The following is a 22,500-nucleotide window of genomic DNA, read 5'->3' as shown; positions in this document are numbered from 1 at the left end:
CTCCATAGGATTAATACATGGAAAATGAAAGCTGGGACTAAATTCCATAGGATTGACACATGGAAGATGAAAGCTGGGACTGAATTACATAGGATTAACACATGAAAAATGAAAACAGGGATTGAATTCCATAGGATTAACACATGGAAAATGAAACCAGGGACGAAATTCCATAGGATTAACACATGGAAGAAGAAAACTGGGACTGGATTCCATAGGAGTAACACATGGAAGATGAAAGCTGGGACTGAATTCCATAGGATTAACATATGGAAAATGAAAGCTGGGACTGAGTTCCAAAGACTGGCAGTGGAAGGAAATATGAGGTTGACGAAGAGGGCAGTTGCTGTTTTGCGAGATCTCTTCGATAACCGGGCTTGGCAATCAGCAGAGAACGAGGCTAGTGGAACTAGCAGAGGGCAAAATTGCTGACATTTGTCACGAAGAAGGCATGGAAGAAAATGAGCAAGAGAATTCGGGTTTAGTTTTTATAAAAGCTGACTTCAGAGGAAAAGAATTCTCCGCATTCAAACCAACATCAACAAAAGAAGGTGAAGAATTAAAATAAAAAAGAAGTTTATTTTGCTCCTCTGAAAACGATTCAACTAAAGAACAAGCAAGACTATTTTTTCAATGAAAGCATGAAAAACTATTAAAAATTACTAGATCCTGACACAGCATGAGTTAATGGAACAACTGGGTTCTGGTTTTCTGTAAAAGAAAACTATTGAGATGGCTTTGTCTGTCCGTCCGCACTTTTTCTGTCCGCCCTCATATCTTAAAAACTACTGAGGCTACAGGGCTGCAAATTGGTATATTGATCTTCCACCCTCCAATCATCAAACATACCAAATTCCAGCCTCAGTAGTTTTTATTTTATTTAAGATTAAAGTTAGCCATGATAGTACGCATGGCAACGGTATAGGACAGGTCACCACCGGGCTATGGCTGAAAGTTTCATGGGCCGCGGCTCTTCCAGCATTATACACTGAACAGAAAACTCGACTGCGCCGAAGAAACTTCGGCGCATTTTTAACTTGTTTAATTTTGCAACAATCAACAAAATTTCAAAATAACAGAAATTCTTTCATTCTGGTAGAGCGTAAATGGGAAATTATTGTCGCTTTCGAATAATACGAAGTAAAACTTCTCGCATACACATTATTGAAAAGAGGAATGGAGAGCATGTCTAAATTTCGTTATTTTACCTGGAAGAGCAGGTTTATATACATTTGCTGCCATTTTCTGGGAATAAATTTCCGAAATTAAACCACAGGTTCATAAACATTGAACATAAAATTTAATATTCGTCGTTTTTCAAAATGAAAAGACTCGCGTACAACCGCTTCAAATGTATATTTTAATTTGCAATCTGACAGTAGTGTTTTTGGTAGAAACTATGGGATATGTTGCTCAAAAGGATGAATATATTTTGGTCTTTCACCCGAGGGAGTAGCTTTTAACATCAAGACACGATTCCCTTCTTTCGATCGAAAATAATACGTTGCAGACTTGGCCAACTTTCACAAACACTTAGCCTCGTTTTCAAGTCACAAATCTCTCGTGGAAGAATTCCTGCTTGATTTTAAGACTCCGAGGGCATTTCACCACCTCTGTCAAGATGAGAGAGAGAGAGAGAGAGAGAGAGAGAGAGAGAGAGAGAGAGAGAGAGAGAGAGCGCGCATCTTTGAAGACATTTAGTTATAGTCAAGAACGATTTTTTAGCCATGAAAAATAAGAAATCTAGATACTTTGTTTCCTGGACAATAAAACATTGATGATGGATGAATTCAGTCTGAGACTGATCATGGCCTACACGAATTCCTCAAAGCACAAGAAAAGACAAATCTCAAAAACCTATTAAAAAAAGGACTAGTCGCTTTTATATTTAGCAGGGCTTTGCTGACAATTTCACTTTCAACAGCCACTAAGGAGGGGCAAACAAATGTATTACAAATCCAGATGTGGCTCCTATTCTGTTAACTAGACAGCTTTAATTGAATTCCTTGGTAGCTTGAGCAACAACCTTATATTCACCAGAGAATATAAAACAAAAGAAACAGAACGCTTATATTTTATTACAGAATATACAGTAACTGAAATAACTGCCGCTCATATTTTTCATCGGAGACCATTACTACAGTAGTAAAACAACAACTGCATTTCCACCAGAAAACATAATTGCCATGGCAACTGAACTGTTTTCCACAAGAATATATATATATATATATATATATATATATATATATATATATATATATATATATATATATATATAAGTAACTATATTCCTATATGCAATTATAAGAATGACAGTATGGTAAACTTCCAAAAATGTATATTTATAAATAAAATGTAATTTTTTTCACTGGAGAAAAGCTACGCAGCACAAATGACTTTTCAAAAGGGAAAAATAAATTTAAGATCTAGCTTATTTCTTCCATTAGTGACTAGTCTAAATTAAACACAGTTAGCAAAGATTATTTTTCACAGAGCCAGTAACTATAATAAACTATTTCCTTTGTTGACAGTAATTAATATGCTTGAATAACGCTCTACCACTTAGTAAATGAAACCGTAAAAGCCTATTTCACCCAGTAGAAATGGCAGACTATTCCCCTTAAAAAAAAAAACCATAAAGACATCTACTTGTTGCTTTAAAACAAAAATAAACAAGACAAAAACATCAAACCTATAGCATACAGATTTCAGCACACAGCAGATGTGACCAGCATCTAGTGGTCGCAAAGCTATCGTCGTTAATTGTTTGCTTTCATATATGTACCCACGGACCGTGTTTGTACCATACGAGTTACAGCTTCAGTTATGTGATATGCGTGTGATTTGTCATCTTGGGTATCATATGAATTTGCAGTTCATTGCTCAAAGATCATTTGTTTACGTCCCATACTGTTAGTAAATATTTATGGACGTGTATACGTACATACGAGGCACACGTACTATCTCTCTCTCATAATATATATATATATATATATATATATATATATATATATATATATATATATATATATATATATATATATATATATATATATATATATATATATATATATATATTATATATATATATATATATATATATGTGATTTCCCTGTCTTTCCTCGGCTTGTTCTTTCAAAAATCTCTTCTCCTCTTTCTCTCTCTCACTCAATATACAAACAAACGCGCATACACACACACACACATACATATATACAGAGAGAGAGAGAGAGAGAGAGAGAGAGAGAGAGAGAGAGAGAGAGAAAACAATTCCACACGACCCTGACGCGGCTCGACAAACGATGCTACGATGCAGGCGTTAATATGTATATAGTAGCGACGACGCCCGGGACAACAGCAGCCGCAGCAAGCGTTTAACAATGGAAGCGACATTATCATAATTGTGTTAATTACGTCAAGCATCCTCTAGCCGGAAACGTGACGTATACTCACGAAAACACGCCTAACAGCACACGCCTTTCAAGGACCAAAAAACAAGTGACATAATGCTATGTTCTCGTTACTAGTGTTTACAGGAATACAGAAGTATTTCCGATGAAGCAATACTTTCTCTGAGAAATGTAACCAAGCCAACAGTAAGAAGAAAACGTGAATGTATGTATGTATATATCTCTGTATGTATATGTATACATGTATGTATGTTTGTATGTATACATGTATGTATGTATACATGTATGTGTTTGTATGTATACATGTATGTTTGTATGTATACATGTATGTGCTGGTTGGAAGAAGTATGTTTGATAGCTTACAAGCTTCCAACCTATTGTGCTGGTAAGAAAGATTTGCTATATATATATAAGGAAGGTTATATTCAGGTACAAGGTTATAAAGAAAATCTTTATGTTCACGTTTTCTTCAGTATTTCTCCACGGTCACAGCTATATCATTCTATGAAGTCAAACTGCAGAGGAAATGTAAAACACTATGAGAGAGAGAGAGAGAGAGAGAGAGAGAGAGAGAGAGAGAGAGAGAGAGAGAGAGAGAGAGAGAGAGAGAGAGAGAGAGACTTCATCACTTGATTATAAATACGCCAAAAATTATGACATCATAACGGAAGCATATTTATTTGGGTATCGAAAATTTTTCCTTTTAAAGAAACTAGACCTTTACCCGAAAAAACACACACACACATATAATATATATATATATATATATATATATATATATATATATATATATATATATATATATATATATATATATATATATATATATATATTATATATATAGTTTAAATTAAGGCATCAGTGTAATAATATGTAACGTAACAATTACCTGTAACCTACCATTTATTTATATATACATATAATTTATATATCCCCACAAGCTCTTTCCCAGGGAGGGGAGGGGGAGGGGTGGCGGCGTTAGGGATACAAGCACGCATGAGTCATGCATGGCAGGTAACAGGTAACTTGTTACTTTACACTGATACCATGATTTTAAAAATCATGTCGAGTTTATTACTAAGCATCACTCAGAGATTTGTTATAGCCCAAGCTTTTCGGATGAGGCTGCAAGCCCAGTCAGTTGATGTCGGATTCCTGGAGTCTTGAAAACGCTCACTGTGGGAAGACAGGGGTTGAATAGAGCTTATTGCCTATCTGGGTGATAAACGAACGTTTGGTTGCAGGCAATGGAATAAGAGGAAGTAAACTGGGGAAGACCCGTTGCGATTGTTCTTCATTTTATCCTTATCCACGTATTATAAGAACTGATCACTGCCATGATTATTATGGCGTAGATCGAGTCGGCAAATTCAGCTTTTTCCAGTTGATCGTAAGAAAGTAAATAAAATTAGGATCATGTTTATACCGAATCACCAAAAGAAAAATGGTTCAATGGCAGAATGAAAGGTAATCCATACAAAACAAAACGTAACAAATAAAATACAAATGTTTAAGACACCCTACGTGTAAGGATGGGGATTTCCTTAGATACCAAAATAAAAACAGCAGTCAGTTCAAAGAGACAGACAATTAAAACAAGGAAATAGGGAACTGCCATTAGTAATGAAATGGGGATTTTTTTCTTGCATGTAAAGTTTCCGGTATTAGTCACTTAACACCTTTAGGGTCAAAGTAATTTATGTCTTAATGTCCCAGAAAAAAGTTGCAAGCCTCTATATATCCGTGGGTGAAAGCTTTCCTTCACAAGGTAGAAAATGAATGCAGCAGTTTCTGCGGTCTTGCGTTTCTCTCGAACCACCCGTCCTTGGATACAAGAATGAATGAATTAAGAAATCGAAGCTGTAGACTCAAGTAATGGGTACCTTCGGCCATCCAGCAAATTGAAGCGAGCATGAATATCTATACAAGATCACATTCCACATTCAATCATGGTCAAATTCAGCAACTGATTAAAATTAGAGTAAAACAAATATTTGACTGAAAGGAGCCACTGGGTTATCAGTATTACAACCATCGCTAGGACCTCCTCGTGATTGAAAAGATTAAAAAGTCTGTGTTTTTGTCGTTGGATCAGTTTTACAGGATCGTCCCGAAGTAAAGCTTGTTGTCAGGCGAGTGAATATGCAAACGATTCAACCATTTGCTAAAGTCTTCACAAACATCATGACAAGGTAGCAGAAGTGACCTAAATCAAGAACTTCGAGATAGAACCGAGACAGTCGCCCGGGTCAAAGATGGGTTAATATACATACTAAGAAAAGAAGTCACGACAGATGGGGAGAGGATAAAAAAAAGTCGTCACATGCAACGAATGGAAAACGGGAAAACTGAGAAGAAAAGGAGTTGATATCTTCCAATACGCACTTCAGCCGCTGTCCTAACTTCGTCGAAGTCACACTAGCAAACTTACGAAAGGGCAAGGACATTTCAGCCTTCAACAGACGGTTCCAACGCTAACCTTGGAAATTATGTGCAATCATGGCAATCACAGTCTGACAGCCACAGCTACTTTTGACATCTGTGAAGTAAAATATTTCATTTTTTACTGCACGGTAAAAAAGCCTCTTCTTATTTTCGTTTTTCCGACGTCTAGTGCAAGGAGAGTTACTACAAATGTTGTTATCGTGTTACAGGTAATTCATATTTAATTGTATTGTGAGTAAATTCTGTCTCCCACACCCAGTGAAATCGGATTTAATATCGACCAGTTTCGCGCCCTAAACGACAGTAAGCTCACACATCAAGGTAATAAGCACAATCTGCTAATAGTAAAATAATCCCAATAATCTCCTGATGTTGCCTGGTAATATAAGACAATAACATTCATAGAAGTTTCTCACAGATTTGTTACCTAAGAAAATGCAACTTGGAATTAACGGCACAGCTAGTAGTAGGCGGTGCTATTTGGAAGATCTGAATGCAAAGGATGATCAGAATTATGTTTATACAGAGTATGTATATGTGTGTGTATATATATATATATATATATATATATATATATATATATATATATAGAGAGATATATATATAGAGAGAGAGAGAGAGAGAGAGAGAGAGAGAGAGAGAGAGAGAGAGAGAGAGAGAGAGAAACTATCAAGATGATATTCTTGCCTTGTGTATGTAGCGTGAAACGAATGAAAAGGTATAAGAGGTGGAAATTTTTTCGTAGGCGACACAGTGGATCAGTTTTTTCTCAGATGGTTTAAAAAAACTGGAGAATGATGATAAGTTGGTGAAAATTATACAGTTCGTAGGTGTTAGGAAGGACACTGAGAGTGGCGGGCAGACGCAGTAAATAGCGTAACGGAAAGGAAGATCACTAGTGCGCGCGAGATAGTGAGAGATGCAGTTTGTGTACTGGGGTTTAACGTACTGCTGCTGATGCTTTTGTGCATGTGTGTGTGCGCGCGCGCGCGAGTTGTTCGACCCAAGCGGGAGTCACAACAAATTCAATAATTCATTCGCAAATTAAGCTTGGTACTTACCTATGTAATATTGGTCCACAACACTGCTCACGCTAAACGCGCCGGCTCACCGACTAGACTTAACCGTATGTACCTGTCTCGAAGGGATAAACGTCTTCCACTCTGCAGGAAGTCTTTCTATCACCGAGAGGATGTCAGGAATACCAACATGCCGTTTGCAAAATGGGGCACTTGCGTGAGGGACATGGGACTGAGTCGGGGGTTGGGGGTGATTTCCTCTGGTAGGTCGTCAAATAATTCCCCGAGTGAAGAAATATATTTCCGCTGAGCCTATTTACGTGCAATGACCTCAAAATGTATGATATATATCATACAGATATATATATATGTAATGTATTTGGTAATTTTATTTTTATGATTTTTAAAGCTTTTGCATTAACTTTGAGTAATTTATTCATTGTTCAACATATCCCTGAAGATATAATAAATTATTACGAAACGTTGGAAATAAAGAAATATGTTAAGAGGTTTGAGATATATATATATATATATATATATATATATATATATATATATATATATATATATATATATATATATATTCTACACACAGAGCTATAAATACTTGTCATAAATCATTCTCATTTAATAGCTACAGCAAATAAGCTTCGTAACCTAATAAACAAATATATAAACAACACATTTAATAAGTCTTGCATTAATGCTAGCATTATCAATGGAGTGCGCCTAAATATTTACTTTTAAAATTACAGCTTCTACAATGCTGCCTTACCAAGATGACTCACTCGGAACGAATATTGATCAAAAAGGTAGACATAGTCAATGGACTATTAATCATTCAGTGATTAGTAATATCTATGTAAACAGTCACACAATTGCAGAAGTTCATCACTGATTAAGCTGGTATAAAAGTTGCCCCGGCCACCGACAGCTCTTATCTTTTTTTTTAAATAATTCAAAGAAACGGATTATCGGGGAAAAATATGTCAATTAACATTAAGCAGTTTCATCTAACTTGAGGTCGGTCACTCCCATATTCACACTTACGACTTTTAAATCGCAGATGAACACAGGGTACATAAAACTTCCACAACGCTAGGCTCTTCATATACCTGCGCATACAGAGTGCGCATCTTCAGAGCAATGACTGAATATGTATAGGCCTATACATACTAGCGGGAATACATACCGACTGATAAATCTATATATAATCTTGGGCATTATATTTAAACTTGATCTTATTTCCCAAATTGTAATTAAGTTATATCAGCCCTTCAAACTACCATAGAAAACTTCGAGTCAATCTTATCACCCGGGGATTACGGCTTCAGGCATAACTTTAAAAAATTGCGGGAATCTGTTTAAAAATAATAACGACAGAGGAAATTTAGGCTTCGTCAGGATCTGGGAGATGATTATTATATTCCACACAAGGAGGACAGTTCAATAGGCAACCTATGGCAATTCTATGTAAACCAGAAGAGTGGTCAAGTCAGAAAAATGAAAATCTCACGCCAAAATGAAGCAGATTTTAAAGAAAGGAGTAGCCATTACTATTTTAATGAACAATTACTGACATGGAACAAGCTAAGGTCCATTAGCATGTGAAACAAGCTTCTCAGATTTTACTGCCCATATGGAAAAAGAAAATGGCAGATAAATAAAGGCAAAACCTAATATAATATTTCCTACAGCCGAATGTTACGACAATGAATCACGTCAGAGAACAGTACTAGTGTTCGTAGCTACAGCGATGGGAAAGGAATTAGCCTATTCCTGACACCAGCGCAAATCAAGCATACACATTCTCCCACTGCAAGAGCACTTCACAGTGATCTACTCTTCTGAATCCCTGTAATACCAAGAAAACCTAATTTCCAAAGATATGCTATACAATTCAACAGTTATAGCTTGGTAACAAAATATAAGGCAGGGGAGGGAACCAATAAATTTCAAAATGCATAAGTCTGACTGTCATTTTATAATCACTTTATAAAATAAGTAAAATAGTCCTTACCAAAGTGACGGTGCAATGCTGAGCATCCGTAAAAGAAAAAAAAAATACTGCTTTAGAAATTCCTCACAGTATTACCGTCTCCTGGGTATCGTTCCGTAGCTTGACGATATTGAGTAAGATAAGTCATTGCTTCAAAACACGATAGTCAAATTTATATCAGGCATCATCACCAATGTTACGTCGGAGGAGAGCTCTGTCCAAACCCCTCCCCTGTGCGAGTAATGTGTCCATTCTTCCCCACTTTTCGTGAGAGCATAAACCTTCATTAACTTGTCTATGACGCACAACCTCCACTAAGATAGATACGATATGAGCTAACTTGATTCTACAGAGGGCCAACGCTATTCTGAGCATCAACTGCTGTACCAAAGTACTCCAATTCCTGACCTGTTTTCACTTACTAAATGAGTTAACGAAGTTGTAAGGGTGTTATATATTCGCAGATATAAGTCTGTTTCCTTAAAATATCACCAAAAGTTAATGCAGGTCTGAGGTTCGTCATCATCTGTACAATTTATTTCCGTAACCATTACTAAATCATTATTTTTTCTTATTTTCTTAATTTCCTCCATAACAAATGCCAAGATCTAGATGAAAAAGCTCTACTATCGGTTAATTTTCTCAAGCGCATCCGGACAATATTAAATTATATATTTTGGTGTTAACGGAGGCATGAGCAATCATGAGTAAATAGCTTTCATCTGAGTTACCGAAAGATAAGAAGCTGTCAGTCTCGTCATACTGTAATCTATCTAAATAAATAAACAAATGACTAAATACGAACCACTTCCAATATCTGAGCCTCTGTGAGCTTTTACTCCCACACACACACACACACAAAGCTCTTCCTAAAGAGTACAAGACAATTCAATTTTGAGTACCCGACCAATAGGCCCCAAAACTCCATTAATGGTTTGTGATCATTTCATGCTTCATGAAGAAGGTTGTGAAGAGTGAATCCGAAACTCATACCGCCAGCTTCTAAATTCTGATAGAATTATCAATGTGGATTTCTCTTCAGCATTGTTTACAGTATGTCTAACTCGTTTTCATTGGTCGATTCCTCATATCTTTCTGTGTCAACTTCGTTTTCACGTCACTGACGCAGCTGTTTCATTAATGTTTGTTCTCGTGACAAACTTCTCTTACCACATTTTCGAAGATTTTTTTTACTTTTTACTTTTTTACTTGAAGTGTGTGTGTGTGTGTGTGTGTGTGAGAGAGAGAGAGAGAGAGAGAGAGAGAGAGAGAGAGAGAGAGAGAGAGAGAGAGAGAGAGAGCTAGCTCTAATGTTCCAAGAGAAAATGGAAACCCACTGACGAAAACAGACTTAGAATGTAATCTTGCAATTACTGGGAACGTTGCACCATTAAAGCAACGCAAGAAAATTTTTTCATTTGCATAAATGGGGTGGGGTTTGGGGGGAGGATTAAGGAATGAAGTTTCTCCAAGGCGTCAAGGCCAGAGGACGTTAGGCCTAAAGTCTTGAAATCCAACCAGTTGGCGTCGGTATAATTTTTTTTTTTTTTTTTTTAGGAGAGAGATACAGCGACAAGATCGGGGCCACTTTATATACGCACTCAAAGGGGCTGGTTTCAGCAACCTGTTAATTCTACGTTCATGGCAAGAAAAATTTATCTAAAACTATTGTACACCTTAAGTTTGCTGAAGATGTCCAAAACAAAATGTGTAAAATACGTACGGAATAAAGATAAACATACGAGCAAGCACGTATACTCAAAACACTACACACACACACACACACACACACACACACACACACACACACACATATATATATATATATATATATATATATATATATATATATATATATATATATATATATATATATATATATATATATATATATATATATATATATAATCGTCTTCCGACACATGTCCTGAGCTCGCTCGCTCGCTCGCTCATAGCGCTCTCTCTCTCTCTCTCTCTCTCATACACACACACACACACACACACACACACACACACATATATATATATATATATATATATATATATATATATATATATATATATATATAGATAGATAGATAGATAGATAGATAGATAGATAGATAGATACAGACAAGAAAGAGAGGTAGATGACCGAACAACCATCGCATTAGATTTTTTAATGAGGCGGTATATTTTTCAGCAACAGACACTGACTCTCTAATTATCAGAAGTACCCAGATCGTAAAAGCGGTAACAATGAAAATCCTTGAAGGCCATCTTCACATTCTGCAATTCACCGTTCAATCTGATGACGATAAAAAGTGTCAAATATCAAAATCATTTTCTGGGGAGGAGAAGTCTGAGCATTCACCTGCGACAACTTGAGGAAAGATCACAAATTAGGTAAATTCAAAACCCGAATAAGGGCAACATTTATCGTAAATGAAATGAAAAGGTAATGTACAATTAAAGCAAATTAAGGCGGCTGTTACTCCTTTCCACCAGGTGAGTTTCTTGGTAGAGAACAACCTTTCATGATTATCGACCGTCTAAACAGTCTTCTTTAACAGAGCAGAGCGCCACTTGCCGCAAGAAAAGTAGTCAAGGAAAATACACACATATAATACGCCAAAAACATAACTAAATACAGTCCCTGCGCCTTATCTGAAATTGTTTCTCTCCTTCAAAACACTTTTTGGATTTTATCACGTCAAAGTCCACAGTATCTCTTTGGCCATTTATAAACCAATTTGATCGTGCAAGGAACCAAACCACAATTTCACTGAGATAATGGAATATGGGTGAAATCGTCCAAGACGACCATAATAAAAAGGAATGTATCGTTGGTTAGTCTTAGATATCAATAAGATGGCTAACATATTTTACTGGAGAGAGAGAGAGAGAGAGAGAGAGAGAGAGAGAGAGAGAGAGAGAGAGAGAGAATTTTCCATACCAATTTAAGGATAAGTGACAAATTTATCCAAACTCATTTTAAAGTTTTTTCAAACTATTTAAGAGAGAGAGCTAGAGGGGAACACAGTGGAAACGCCTCTACTCGCGGAAACCCAATACTTGATCTTTCAAAATCTGACAAGGAAGAGGTTCTCTGACAGCGACCTGGTTGTTGTCAGTGACATAGTCGTGGGCACTACTTGCACCACGCATGTGCATTGGTCATCCGGGTCCATGCCCCGAGCCCCAATTAATGTATAAAAGAGAAGAAATGTGACTTTACTCTCGCTCACTCTCAAAAGATCCTTGTCTCATCAGAGACTGAGAGTGAGTGGTATTGGGTTATTCATTAGATCTCATCTCTCTCTCTCTCTCTCTCTCTCTCTCTCTCTCTCTCTCTCTCTCAAATTACAAAAAATTAACCCTAAGTCTAATAGCACTTGCAAGAGATTTTCTGAGAAACAATCGTACAAGTACTCTATATAATACGGCAGAGGGTAAAAAGAGTAAAATGATGATCTAACTTCTTTTCAGTTGTTTAATATTGTCACGCAGAACGGTTGTTCACTTCAGAACGGTCAGTAAAATAAAAAAAAAAAATATTATGAAATTACTAAATATATAATGAAAATATAGTTCAGTACATAATACTAGATACACACACATATATATATATAATATGCATATATAAATATATAATATATATATATATATATATATATATATATATATATATATATATATATATATATAGAGAGAGAGAGAGAGAGAGAGAGAGAGAGAGAGAGAGAGAGAGAGAGAGAGAGAGAGAGAGAGAGAGAGAGAGAACGCAATGACTAGGAAAATTGAAAGGATGGATCACGAGGTGGCCAAGTAGGGAGGAGACACTTCACGAATAAGAGAAGGGGAAGGGAATCCCAAGAGGGGGGAATCTAAAGAGACGCGGAGACTGGTGGTGGGGGGAGGAACCTGAAAGGACCTGACCGAAGACGGATTCCTTAATTGAGTAATCTCCCGAGAGCGCGTCCAATCTCGAGACAACGGCCACTTTTATTTTACGGGACATTCCAAGGCTAGCACAAAATGACCTAAAAATACACCGTAGTGTGTCTTTCCTTGGTTACTAAATACAGGACCAAGATTAATCTTTTTTACACGAGTATTCATGAGGGTTGTGGGTAAAATGGAAACAAATGAATGTTCTTCGCCTCTCAACGCTACTCTGTGATAACTTCATAACTTGCTAGGTGAAGGCTTTTTTGGCTGGTCTCTACAGACGCTCCTATATTATGTGAGAACAAGAATAGCAGCGTTCGATTAAGCCAGTCATACCACTAATGTAGCCACATACTGCTTGTGTGTTTGTGTGTGTGTTTATAATACTCTGATAGTACTCTTACTGCATCCTAGAAAAATTTTCTCCAGTGGGTAATTCCATATTTTCTTCGGTTCAATTGTTAAACTTACTTGCGTAAGTGTAACAAAAGCCCCGATTCGTGCAACACACAATTAACTATTCATAATGAAGATGTAACTGTCACCGATTGTGCAATCAAGTCTTGGGCTTCATACAATTTCAATCACTGCGAAGAGCGCGCTGCAAAAATGGAATACCCTGCAACATACAAAAAATTTACCTTACACAGATTTGGAGCCTCTTGTATTTACTAAGAGGCACTAGGCATGTAAAACCAAGTTCACACAAACATCAGTGTCTATAAACGACTTTCAATAAGCTGTAGGTCCCGTTGCTAAGTAACCAATTGGTTCTTAGCCACGTAAAATAAGTCTAATCCTTCCGGCCAGCCCTAGGAGAGCTGTTAATCAGCTCAGTGGTCTGGTTAAACTAAGATATACTTAACTTATAAACGAATTTATTACAGGATATACGTATACTGCCTATGAACAGGTGTGTGTGCCGATCAGGTCATCCCTTCCTAGCAAGGTCTAAAGAATACTTTAGACCTTGCCTCCTAGGTTGATGGATTAAATCATCGAGGCCTTCCCTTGCGTGGACTTGGGCATTATTTGTCGCAGTTACTGAAAGCAATGACGGTCCATCTGACTCCAGTTCTGAATGCAAGATGCCAGATGGAGTTTACGCTGCGTCCAGTACTGGGGTCGCTGAAATGACCAGTGACACTGCACTTTAACAGGATATTCTGGAACTTGTCTAACGCTTGCTTGAATGCGTGTACTGGCTGACTCGTGATGAGATGTAACGAGCAGACAATTCCAGTGGTTAGAGTATGCGAATACAGATTAATGCACGAGCAGTCCGGCTGCATTTTCACACAGAATAGGTTGGCACAGGGAGCACATGACTCTGGTCCTAAGATGTAGAGGAGGAAATGAAGAGCAAAGTGTCTGGTTTTAATGGGTGAGCTGGTACACTTGGAACAAGTCTCTAATTTTATATCGTCAATGTATTTAACTTTAAAGCGCTCATGTCTGCTCTGTCAGCTACTGTGCGTCAAGTGTTTTTTTTTTTCTAATTACATACCACACCCTCCCAACGATCTACCCGGTGATGACTGGGGGTTGAGACGATACTGATACGCAATTGGTCTTATCAACGTCACCCAAAGTTCGTACACGATATCAAGATCTTATTGAAATGTTGTTAGTATCCAAGCCGATTCTTTGTGATTCTTTCCAAGGTCAAGTGAACTGTCAACATAAGTAAACCACGGCAGGCTGCATAAGACGATGACGTCTGGGTCTTTTACTTGCTGCTTTGTCAAGATAGCGTTTCAGTCCGGGTGAAAGTACGAACCAAAATTTCGTGATGTTACCAAAAATTTGTTCAGATTTGTCCCCATTAAAGCCTGCCTTGTTTCTCTGCCTCCGGCGTTAGATTGCATTATCTAATTGATTAAGATGGTCATAGTTTTCTCGTCGATCTGTCGCTAATCGGGATAAGAAAACGGGGCCGAGAACTTTTCCTTGTGGGACACCTGATATGACATGGGCTGTTTTGGATGTTGCCCAATCAACTGTTACTAAGAGTGTTTGACTTAATAGGAAATTGGGTAGCCATTCTCCTACAGGCCACCTACCAGCTTTTCTTTGAACTTACTGCACAGTACGAAATCAAGATGAATAGCGTTCTAGGATTCTCATTATCGATTCTAATTGAGAGTGAGTTATGATGACGTTTCTTACAGACACAAGTGAATTAAGATTCCATATTCCCTCATAGAGATGTAAATTCTCCAACAATCAGTAAAATACAAAATTAAATTTTGCTGGGGCTTTATTTGTTGTTATCATTACTTTATTCACTTTTAAATTCTGGTGGCTAAGTCACATTTAGGTAGGTTCGTCTGTCTCGGTATCCGCAGTAATAATAATAATAATAATAATAATAATAATAATAATAATAATAATAATAATAATAATAATAATAATAAGCAGGATACGCTTTCAAACAACTGATTTTCGCCGATATGACGAAAGAAAGATTATTATTATTATTATTATTATTATTATTATTATTATTATTATTATTATTATCAGCGGCATTTTTTGTACAGCGATTTTTTCCTCCTAGATTCGAGATAGCATTCTGATAAGGACCAGAGATAAAATGTTTAAGAAATCAAGAACACGAAGTGGACTCGTTTGAGGTATGTACAGTGATTTGGAACTCAGGGAGGTATGGTGTTTTTAATGAAGTTATGACCTGATTTTTAAACAATAGAATTGTACCAAAGAAAGATCTCTGGAGGAAGCCACCGACACCATTACTTTATTGCATAGGAATGAAACTGGACTTTGTTTTTAGTTTTCTGTAGAAGAAAAATATTGCGATGGCTATTTGTCTGTCCGTGCGCACTTTTTCTGTCCGCCCTTAGATCTTAAAAACTACTGAGGCTAGAGGGCTGCAAATTGGCATGTTGATCATCCACCCTCCAATCATCAAACGTACCAAATTGCAGCTCTCTAGCCGCAGTAGTTTTGATTTTATTTAAGGTTAAAGTTAGCCATGATCGTGAGTCTGGCACCGCTACAGGTGCCAACAACACAGGCCACCACCGGGCCTTGACTCAAAGTTCCATGGGCCTCGGCTGAGTGTTTCATGGGCCGTGGCTGAGAGTTTCATTCAGCATTATACGCTGTACAGAAAACTCGATTGCGCCGAAGAAACTTCGGCGCATTTTTTATTTATTTTAAATGTAGGCAGGCGGTTAAGGCAACATTATGACCAAGCTACAAGAAAAAATAATAACAGCCTCATAACCACAGCGACATGCCATCTTCCCTGAAGAGACTCGAACGATAAACAAATGACCACCTATTCATACATACAGATAAAACACTGGCAACAATGCCAGCTCATTTTCCTCTCATATAAAATGGGAACAAGTAGTCTATACAAGCAAAACTGAATACAACACAGTGAGGAGACAAAAGAAATTTTGCTTACATAAATGTCACTGACAGCTTAATAAGCCAAGGCAAACTCAGTGATGCATTTGACCACTAGGTCACGGTGAAATGGTTATAATTTTGAGGCTTCTCCATGATGAAAGTGATGTAATATCGAAAAATGGCCATTTAATGAAAGCAGATTACGAGATTTGTGGAATATCTAATATACAGTATATCAGTCATATAATGTTTAGAAAATTATGTTCTAGGGTGTTAATTTGCCCGAGTAGCTGCTCTGCATATGACAGAAAGGAGGGATCTCAGGGAGACTCGAGTAGTCAACCACGTATGTTGGGGCTAAGGTCGTGGATTTAATCCTCATAAAATAAATTAAACATGTAATTCTGTATAATTAAATTATCTTATTTGTTTATTAAAATTCCTTCCGTTGGTGTAACAAGAAGAAATGATTTTCATGAAGACGATATATTCTGGTGTCCATAAAGAGAAACCTGTATATTTTTCAAAATGCCCTTAGTCCAGTGACTGAATTTTCTTAATGTCAAAATAGCTCAACTACTGACAGACAGTTTATAAACAAACAGATGTCTCGATAATTTTTCCAAATTTATGCATAACTATCTCTAATTTTCAGTTCACCATAACTTAATCTGATATCATCTATTGATAATCTATTCTTCAGTGTACTGTCGTATTCGAAATATTTCCGTACCATTTTACTTTGGAAGTATACCTTTTCAATTTTAGGCAGATTGAAAAGAAGGATCGGGCAGGTTCTCGAAAGCTGTCACTGTGTATTTCTAAACAGATATTTTACTTACATCACTGAGCATATGTTTCACCATTTTAAGGACTCTCGTAATTATAAGGTTCTTGTGAATCGTATTTATTGTTACACTTCGTGAATAATTAATGGAGTTGTTAATAGAAGTACAGTCGAGCGAGTAACTCTCAGATAGAGAAAACGATTATATAAACAGGAAGATTCGACTACAGTTCAAGTGAAATTTTTCCTTAATTGAAAAGTGTTCAAAAGAGGTTCATCTTACGAAGAACGCAGCAGTTAGCACAACTTTCCAAAAACACAAATTTGACTTCAAACTAAAAACAAGAACTGAATTTTAGTACGAGAAAAGTAACTTGAAAACTACGAAAACACGTGATCAGGGGCCAAAGATATTTATGTCCACTCGCAAAAATTATGCAAATTATCACCAAATTTTGAAAGTAGGTAACTGGAGAGAGAGAGAGAGAGAGAGAGAGAGAGAGAGAGAGAGAGAGAGAGAGAGAGAGAGAGAATTGATTAACGATTGGGGATACGAAAAAATATCCCCTTAATAAAGAGTTACAAAAGATTTTGAGAAATATCAAGATTTCCTAGAAAAAAAAAGACTAAAAAAGTCAAATAAGTCTAAAATTCATCACCCACAATCATTACTTATAATGTCAGACTGAGCCGTAGAGACGCCTTTCAAATAGTGTAAGAGGGATCATCTTTTTAATCAAAAAGTGTAGTGGCATTATATATGTATATATGTGTGTGTGCATGTATAAATATATGTATATATATACATATGTATGTATAGAAATTTACATTTATATATGTGTATATAAATGTAACTTACAGTAAACAGAAAATAAAAGAGACGGCAAGTTTCCTGACCTACAAAAATATTGCCCTTGAAGGTCCAATGCATCTACCTGGTCCTCTAATTCCAGAACGCGTGCCTGAGCGTAATCAGATTACCTTATTCTAATGAACTGCCAACATACAAACGTAATAGCAGGGACGCATTTACATTATCTCGTGCTACACAGGACTAGTTTCACTGCAAGAAAGATCTCTGAAAAACTCATTAAGGAATATATATTAACGGGACCCATTTGTGAAGGCATGTTTATAATTACATAGAATTCCTTTGTAAACAGAGGTGAACTGATATTGAAATGACATGTTTTTCCCTTTTGAAAAGATTTAGCGATACTGCTGTATCTCTCTCTCTCTCTCTCTCTCTCTCTCTCTCTCTCTCTCTCTCTCTCTCTCTCTATATATATATATATGTATATATATATGTATACATATATATGTATACATATATATGTATATATAAAGTGAATGTTTGTATATTTGTTTGTCCACTATACAAATCCGAACCGCTTGACAGACGCGGATAAAATTTTGCACACGGCCTCTGTGTCACTCCAGAAAGGTTTATAACTCAAAATCAAACGCCTTCCCCGTGACAGACATACAAACACAGACAAAACAAATGAGATTTTTGTTTTTAAATCAACTTTTCCTTCAGCTCTATATGGGTTAATTCTCATTTTTCATCTTTTCTTCCAGGCGCTGTCAGACGTGTGGTTAATTCATTTCTGCTGATAGAAATTCATTTCTCGCTATAATGTGGTTCGGATTCCACAATAAGCTGTAGGTCCCGTTGCTAAGTAACCAGTTGGTTCTTAGCCACGTAAAATAAGTCTAATCCTTCTGGCCAGCCCTAGGAGAGCTGTTAATCAGCTCAGTGGTCTGGTAAAACTAAGGTATACTTAACTTACCTACAACATTAAATCCAAATCCTCTATAACAAATTCGGCCTACACTTTTCCCTCAGAAACGCCAAAGGAAACTGGAACACGTTCGTTAACACTCACAGGAAACCAAAAACAGTTGCAGCTCTTTTTTCGGTGTCTAAAATTACCAGCGTGATAATAATTTAGTATTTATGCAGCCACGGGACGCTGTATCTTAATAACTTATGGATATTCGGAAGCTGTTTGTCAAGCTGAAAACCTACCATCTAGGTTTTAGGCGATAACGATCGAATGCCAGTCTTGAAAACGAGGTGATAATTGGGCGATTGAACGGTTCCTAGTTAACTGAAGTTGGGCGGATGCACAAACCACACTTCGTCCCCGTAAACCTGCTGACATGTCTTTCATCACTTGTTTTTTTTCATTATTGCTGTCAATTTCTGTTAAATTCTGATCTGACTGAAAAACAGAGAGAGAGAGAGAGAGAGAGAGAGAGAGAGAGAGAGAGAGAGAGAGGGGGGCTAGGAAGGACGGTTAATGTTAGTACAGGTTTCCGCTGACGGCAATAATAGTTCCTGTGTGATTTTCGCATTTAAATATTATGACTTGATACGGTCACTGACGTGGGTTACTGGCTGCTCCAGAAGCAAGAACCCGTGCCACCAAAAAGCTGGCTTAATCTTAAACAACTGACGTGGCATTCCCTATATAGGGGACCCTATATAGTCTCTACAGAGATTCATCCGTTATTCATTTACATGAGTGAATTTCTTCACACACTAACCTTTCGGTATACGCGAATTTCTGTTCGTTGCGGAAGTCTGTATGACGCTGTCACCGTTTCCCCGAGCAGAGAGTCTTCTTTAATGAATTCAAGACAGAATTATTAACCAGAGGATAGTAGAGCATTTTCATTGACAGTACACATTCTTTACATGACAAAACAATTCAAAGGAGATGTAGGAAAATTTGTCTGAGTTCTTCAGAGTTTCCCCGGGAATTGCCGGGTTGGTCAGCTAGTATTGCACAACTGACCAAAGGAAACGATTCAATGCGTAGTCTTGTAAATCACTTCCCCCTTTTGGCGAGATATTTTTATTACAAAATAGAAACAAACTAGAACATAAAAAAAAAATGTCTGCAGCCGACACAATGAATAAATTACAATAAACTGCATGGACTTTCCAAGAGCACTTTCTAACATAAACAATGTTTTGACTGCAGCCCTGCAGATCAAACGTGCCCTAAAGATTGATCTAATAACGAGACAAAACATTCGAATCTATAAATCTGTTTCTTCAAGTCACCTCAGCTTTTCCTTTCTGTTGGCAAAGGGCAAGACCTCTCACTTCTCGCTCGGATGCGCCTATCTCCCTGTGCAGCTCTCCGTGACGGACAATATTCACAAATGAAACAGCCAGGGATCGATGAAGTATCACATTTTTAGTAATAAAATGAATGACAAGGAGAATCAAGTTCCTCTCTGGACAATTAAAGAACAATACATTCAAGATTAACATAAAAGTTAGTATGTCGAATACTAAAACCTTCATTAAAAAGTGATACTCTTTTTAGAAAAAAAAGTGTGTGCAGGGGCGGGAGGCATATTCCCCAACTGTATTATGGTTCGACCAGACGAGCGGGCACCTCGTTTTTTTTTTTATGCCTCTAGGTTAGGTTGAGTTGGGTTGGGTTGGGTTAGGTTAGGATAGTTCAAGAATTATAGTTGGAATTTTGGGGGTGGTAAACATATTGAGACTATTTCCAAGAAGATTCTATGGTTAGTTTTTCTGATTCCACAATAAGCTGTTGGTCCCGTTGCCAAGTAACCAATTGGTTCTTAGCCACGTTAAATAAGTCCAATCCTTCGGGCCAGCCCTAGGAGAGCTGTTAATCAGCTCAGTGGTCTGGTAAAACTAAGGTATACTTAAGATATGGCGTCACGCTTGTTTCAGGAAAGGTCCCGAACCATAATACAGTGGGTCAGGCGACGGAGACAGCAAGAGTCCAAACCATCTTGATGTAATTTACCTACATGTGGTCTGTGATGGCAGACCAGCCTCCCTCGACATGAGGCAGGTAAAATTATTCAGAAAAAGAAACAAAAACAAAGGAAGACCGAGAACTTGATAACCTACAACTGAATATCCATGAAAACTGCTCAAACCCATTACTGAGATGAGGGTCCAAAGAAAAGGATTGAGATGAGGAATCTAATGGAATCCAATACAGAAGGAATGGAATGGAATATAGAGTTTAGGCCAAAGGCCAAGCATTGGGACATACGAGATCATTCAGCGCTGAAAAGGAAAGTGAGAGTAGGTAGGTTTGCAAGGTCTAACAGGAGGAAAACCTCGCAGTTGCATTATGGAAGAATTGTTAGGAGAGGATGGATAGCAAGATGGAAGAAAGATATGAGAGGAGGTATAGTAAAAGGAAGGAAAGGGGTTGCAGATAGGGGCCGAGGGGGCGCTGCAAAGACCCTTAAGTAATGCCTACAGTGCACCCCGTCAGGTGCACTGACGGCACTATGCCTCTACTAATACAGGAGGAGAACAGTCAGTGGTTAGCCGGTTGGTTGCTACCGATACAACATTTAATAATGATAATGTACAAAGATTCACTCCAAACGTGAGAGCAATACCAATAGCCTCAATGGAAAGTTCCATATAAATATGAAGAAGTTGTTCAGAATGCTATGAACAGCTAACGACCATACCTACTTCTTACGAGCAGACTTAGCAAAGCCCAAAACGTGATCCTTACCAGACAGAAACAATTTACGGATGAGACTAAAATACGGATAGACTGGTAGAGTCCGGTTTCCAAATCCTCAAACCCTGTGAGAACTCAAGAAACATGAAAGAAACATTGAGGAATAAAAGTTGGCTTGAAAACATTCAAATTAAAAGTGATAAATGTTAACATGGATTACACTCAGTTTCGCATTATCATCATCAGAAACTACTAACCAAATTTAAAATAAGGTTTTAAAAAGGACCAATGGACATCACTAGACTTAGGTAAATCACTAGACTTAGAAAGATGCAAAACCAGCCTCTTTCACATTATATCAAAAGAATTAATTTGAAGTATGGTAGGGTGTGTATGTATATATATATATATATATATATATATATATATATATATATATATATATATATATATATATATAAAATCACAAAAACAATAGAGAAAGAGAGCGGCTCACCAGCTTGTGTGATAACGCCCCAAGAACGCAGACTGAAGAGCACCAGTGCATACGATGTCATATCGCCCGATATATGAGCGTTATCTTCATTATTAAAATAACGAAAAGTCGAAGAACCTTTGTGTCAAAGCAATCAATAACAACATTCGAAGGAAAAAATGACACTATCAGCCAGAAAAATCATTATCAGCGGGGAGCAACAGCAAGTGAAGATAAGGGGTAAGATATGAACGTCCAGTAGGATATTACCACACTCTCCATTCGACATTGACGATTTCACCCTCTGACAAAGGTCTTTACCGCACCTTAAGTAATACCTAAGATCATTTTAAAGTTTCTTCACAAACTGACACAGTTTAGTATACACTAGTTTATACCTGATAAGGCCAGGTAAATTTTAGTCTTACATAGTTTGCAAAAATTATATAATCATGAAGCTACAAATGTCGTTTAATATCAAATTCACGCTACCTCGGGAATGTCCCTGATGGGGAATTATCACCGAAGGCGAATTAATAAGTGATAAATGGATTGGTACTGCCGGGTCTCGAT

The 22,500-nt window shown here is 37.2% G+C and overlaps 1 protein-coding gene across 14 annotated transcripts in view; it reads right to left on the bottom strand.

Annotated features, from left to right (window-relative positions):
- Myo61F (Myosin 61F) overlaps positions 1-22,500 on the bottom strand; it is a 241,577-nt gene that overhangs the window by 65,876 nt on the left and 153,201 nt on the right. For 3 of the 14 annotated variants that reach the window (XM_067132726.1, XM_067132734.1, XM_067132739.1), the window contains exon 1: positions 21,949-22,072. The exons of 8 other annotated variants lie outside the window; for them this stretch is intronic. The gene's annotated coding sequence lies outside the window, so the exon portion shown is untranslated. Of the gene's footprint in view, positions 1-6,916; positions 7,062-21,948; positions 22,073-22,500 lie in introns of those variants that run through there. 3 more of the 14 variants (XM_067132735.1, XM_067132740.1, XM_067132728.1) reach the window with 2 other exon arrangements.

This window comes from Macrobrachium rosenbergii, chromosome 32 (genome assembly GCF_040412425.1).
Source record: "Macrobrachium rosenbergii isolate ZJJX-2024 chromosome 32, ASM4041242v1, whole genome shotgun sequence".
Taxonomy (NCBI): domain Eukaryota; kingdom Metazoa; phylum Arthropoda; class Malacostraca; order Decapoda; family Palaemonidae; genus Macrobrachium; species Macrobrachium rosenbergii.
This window is presented reverse-complemented; position numbering and strand designations above follow the sequence as displayed.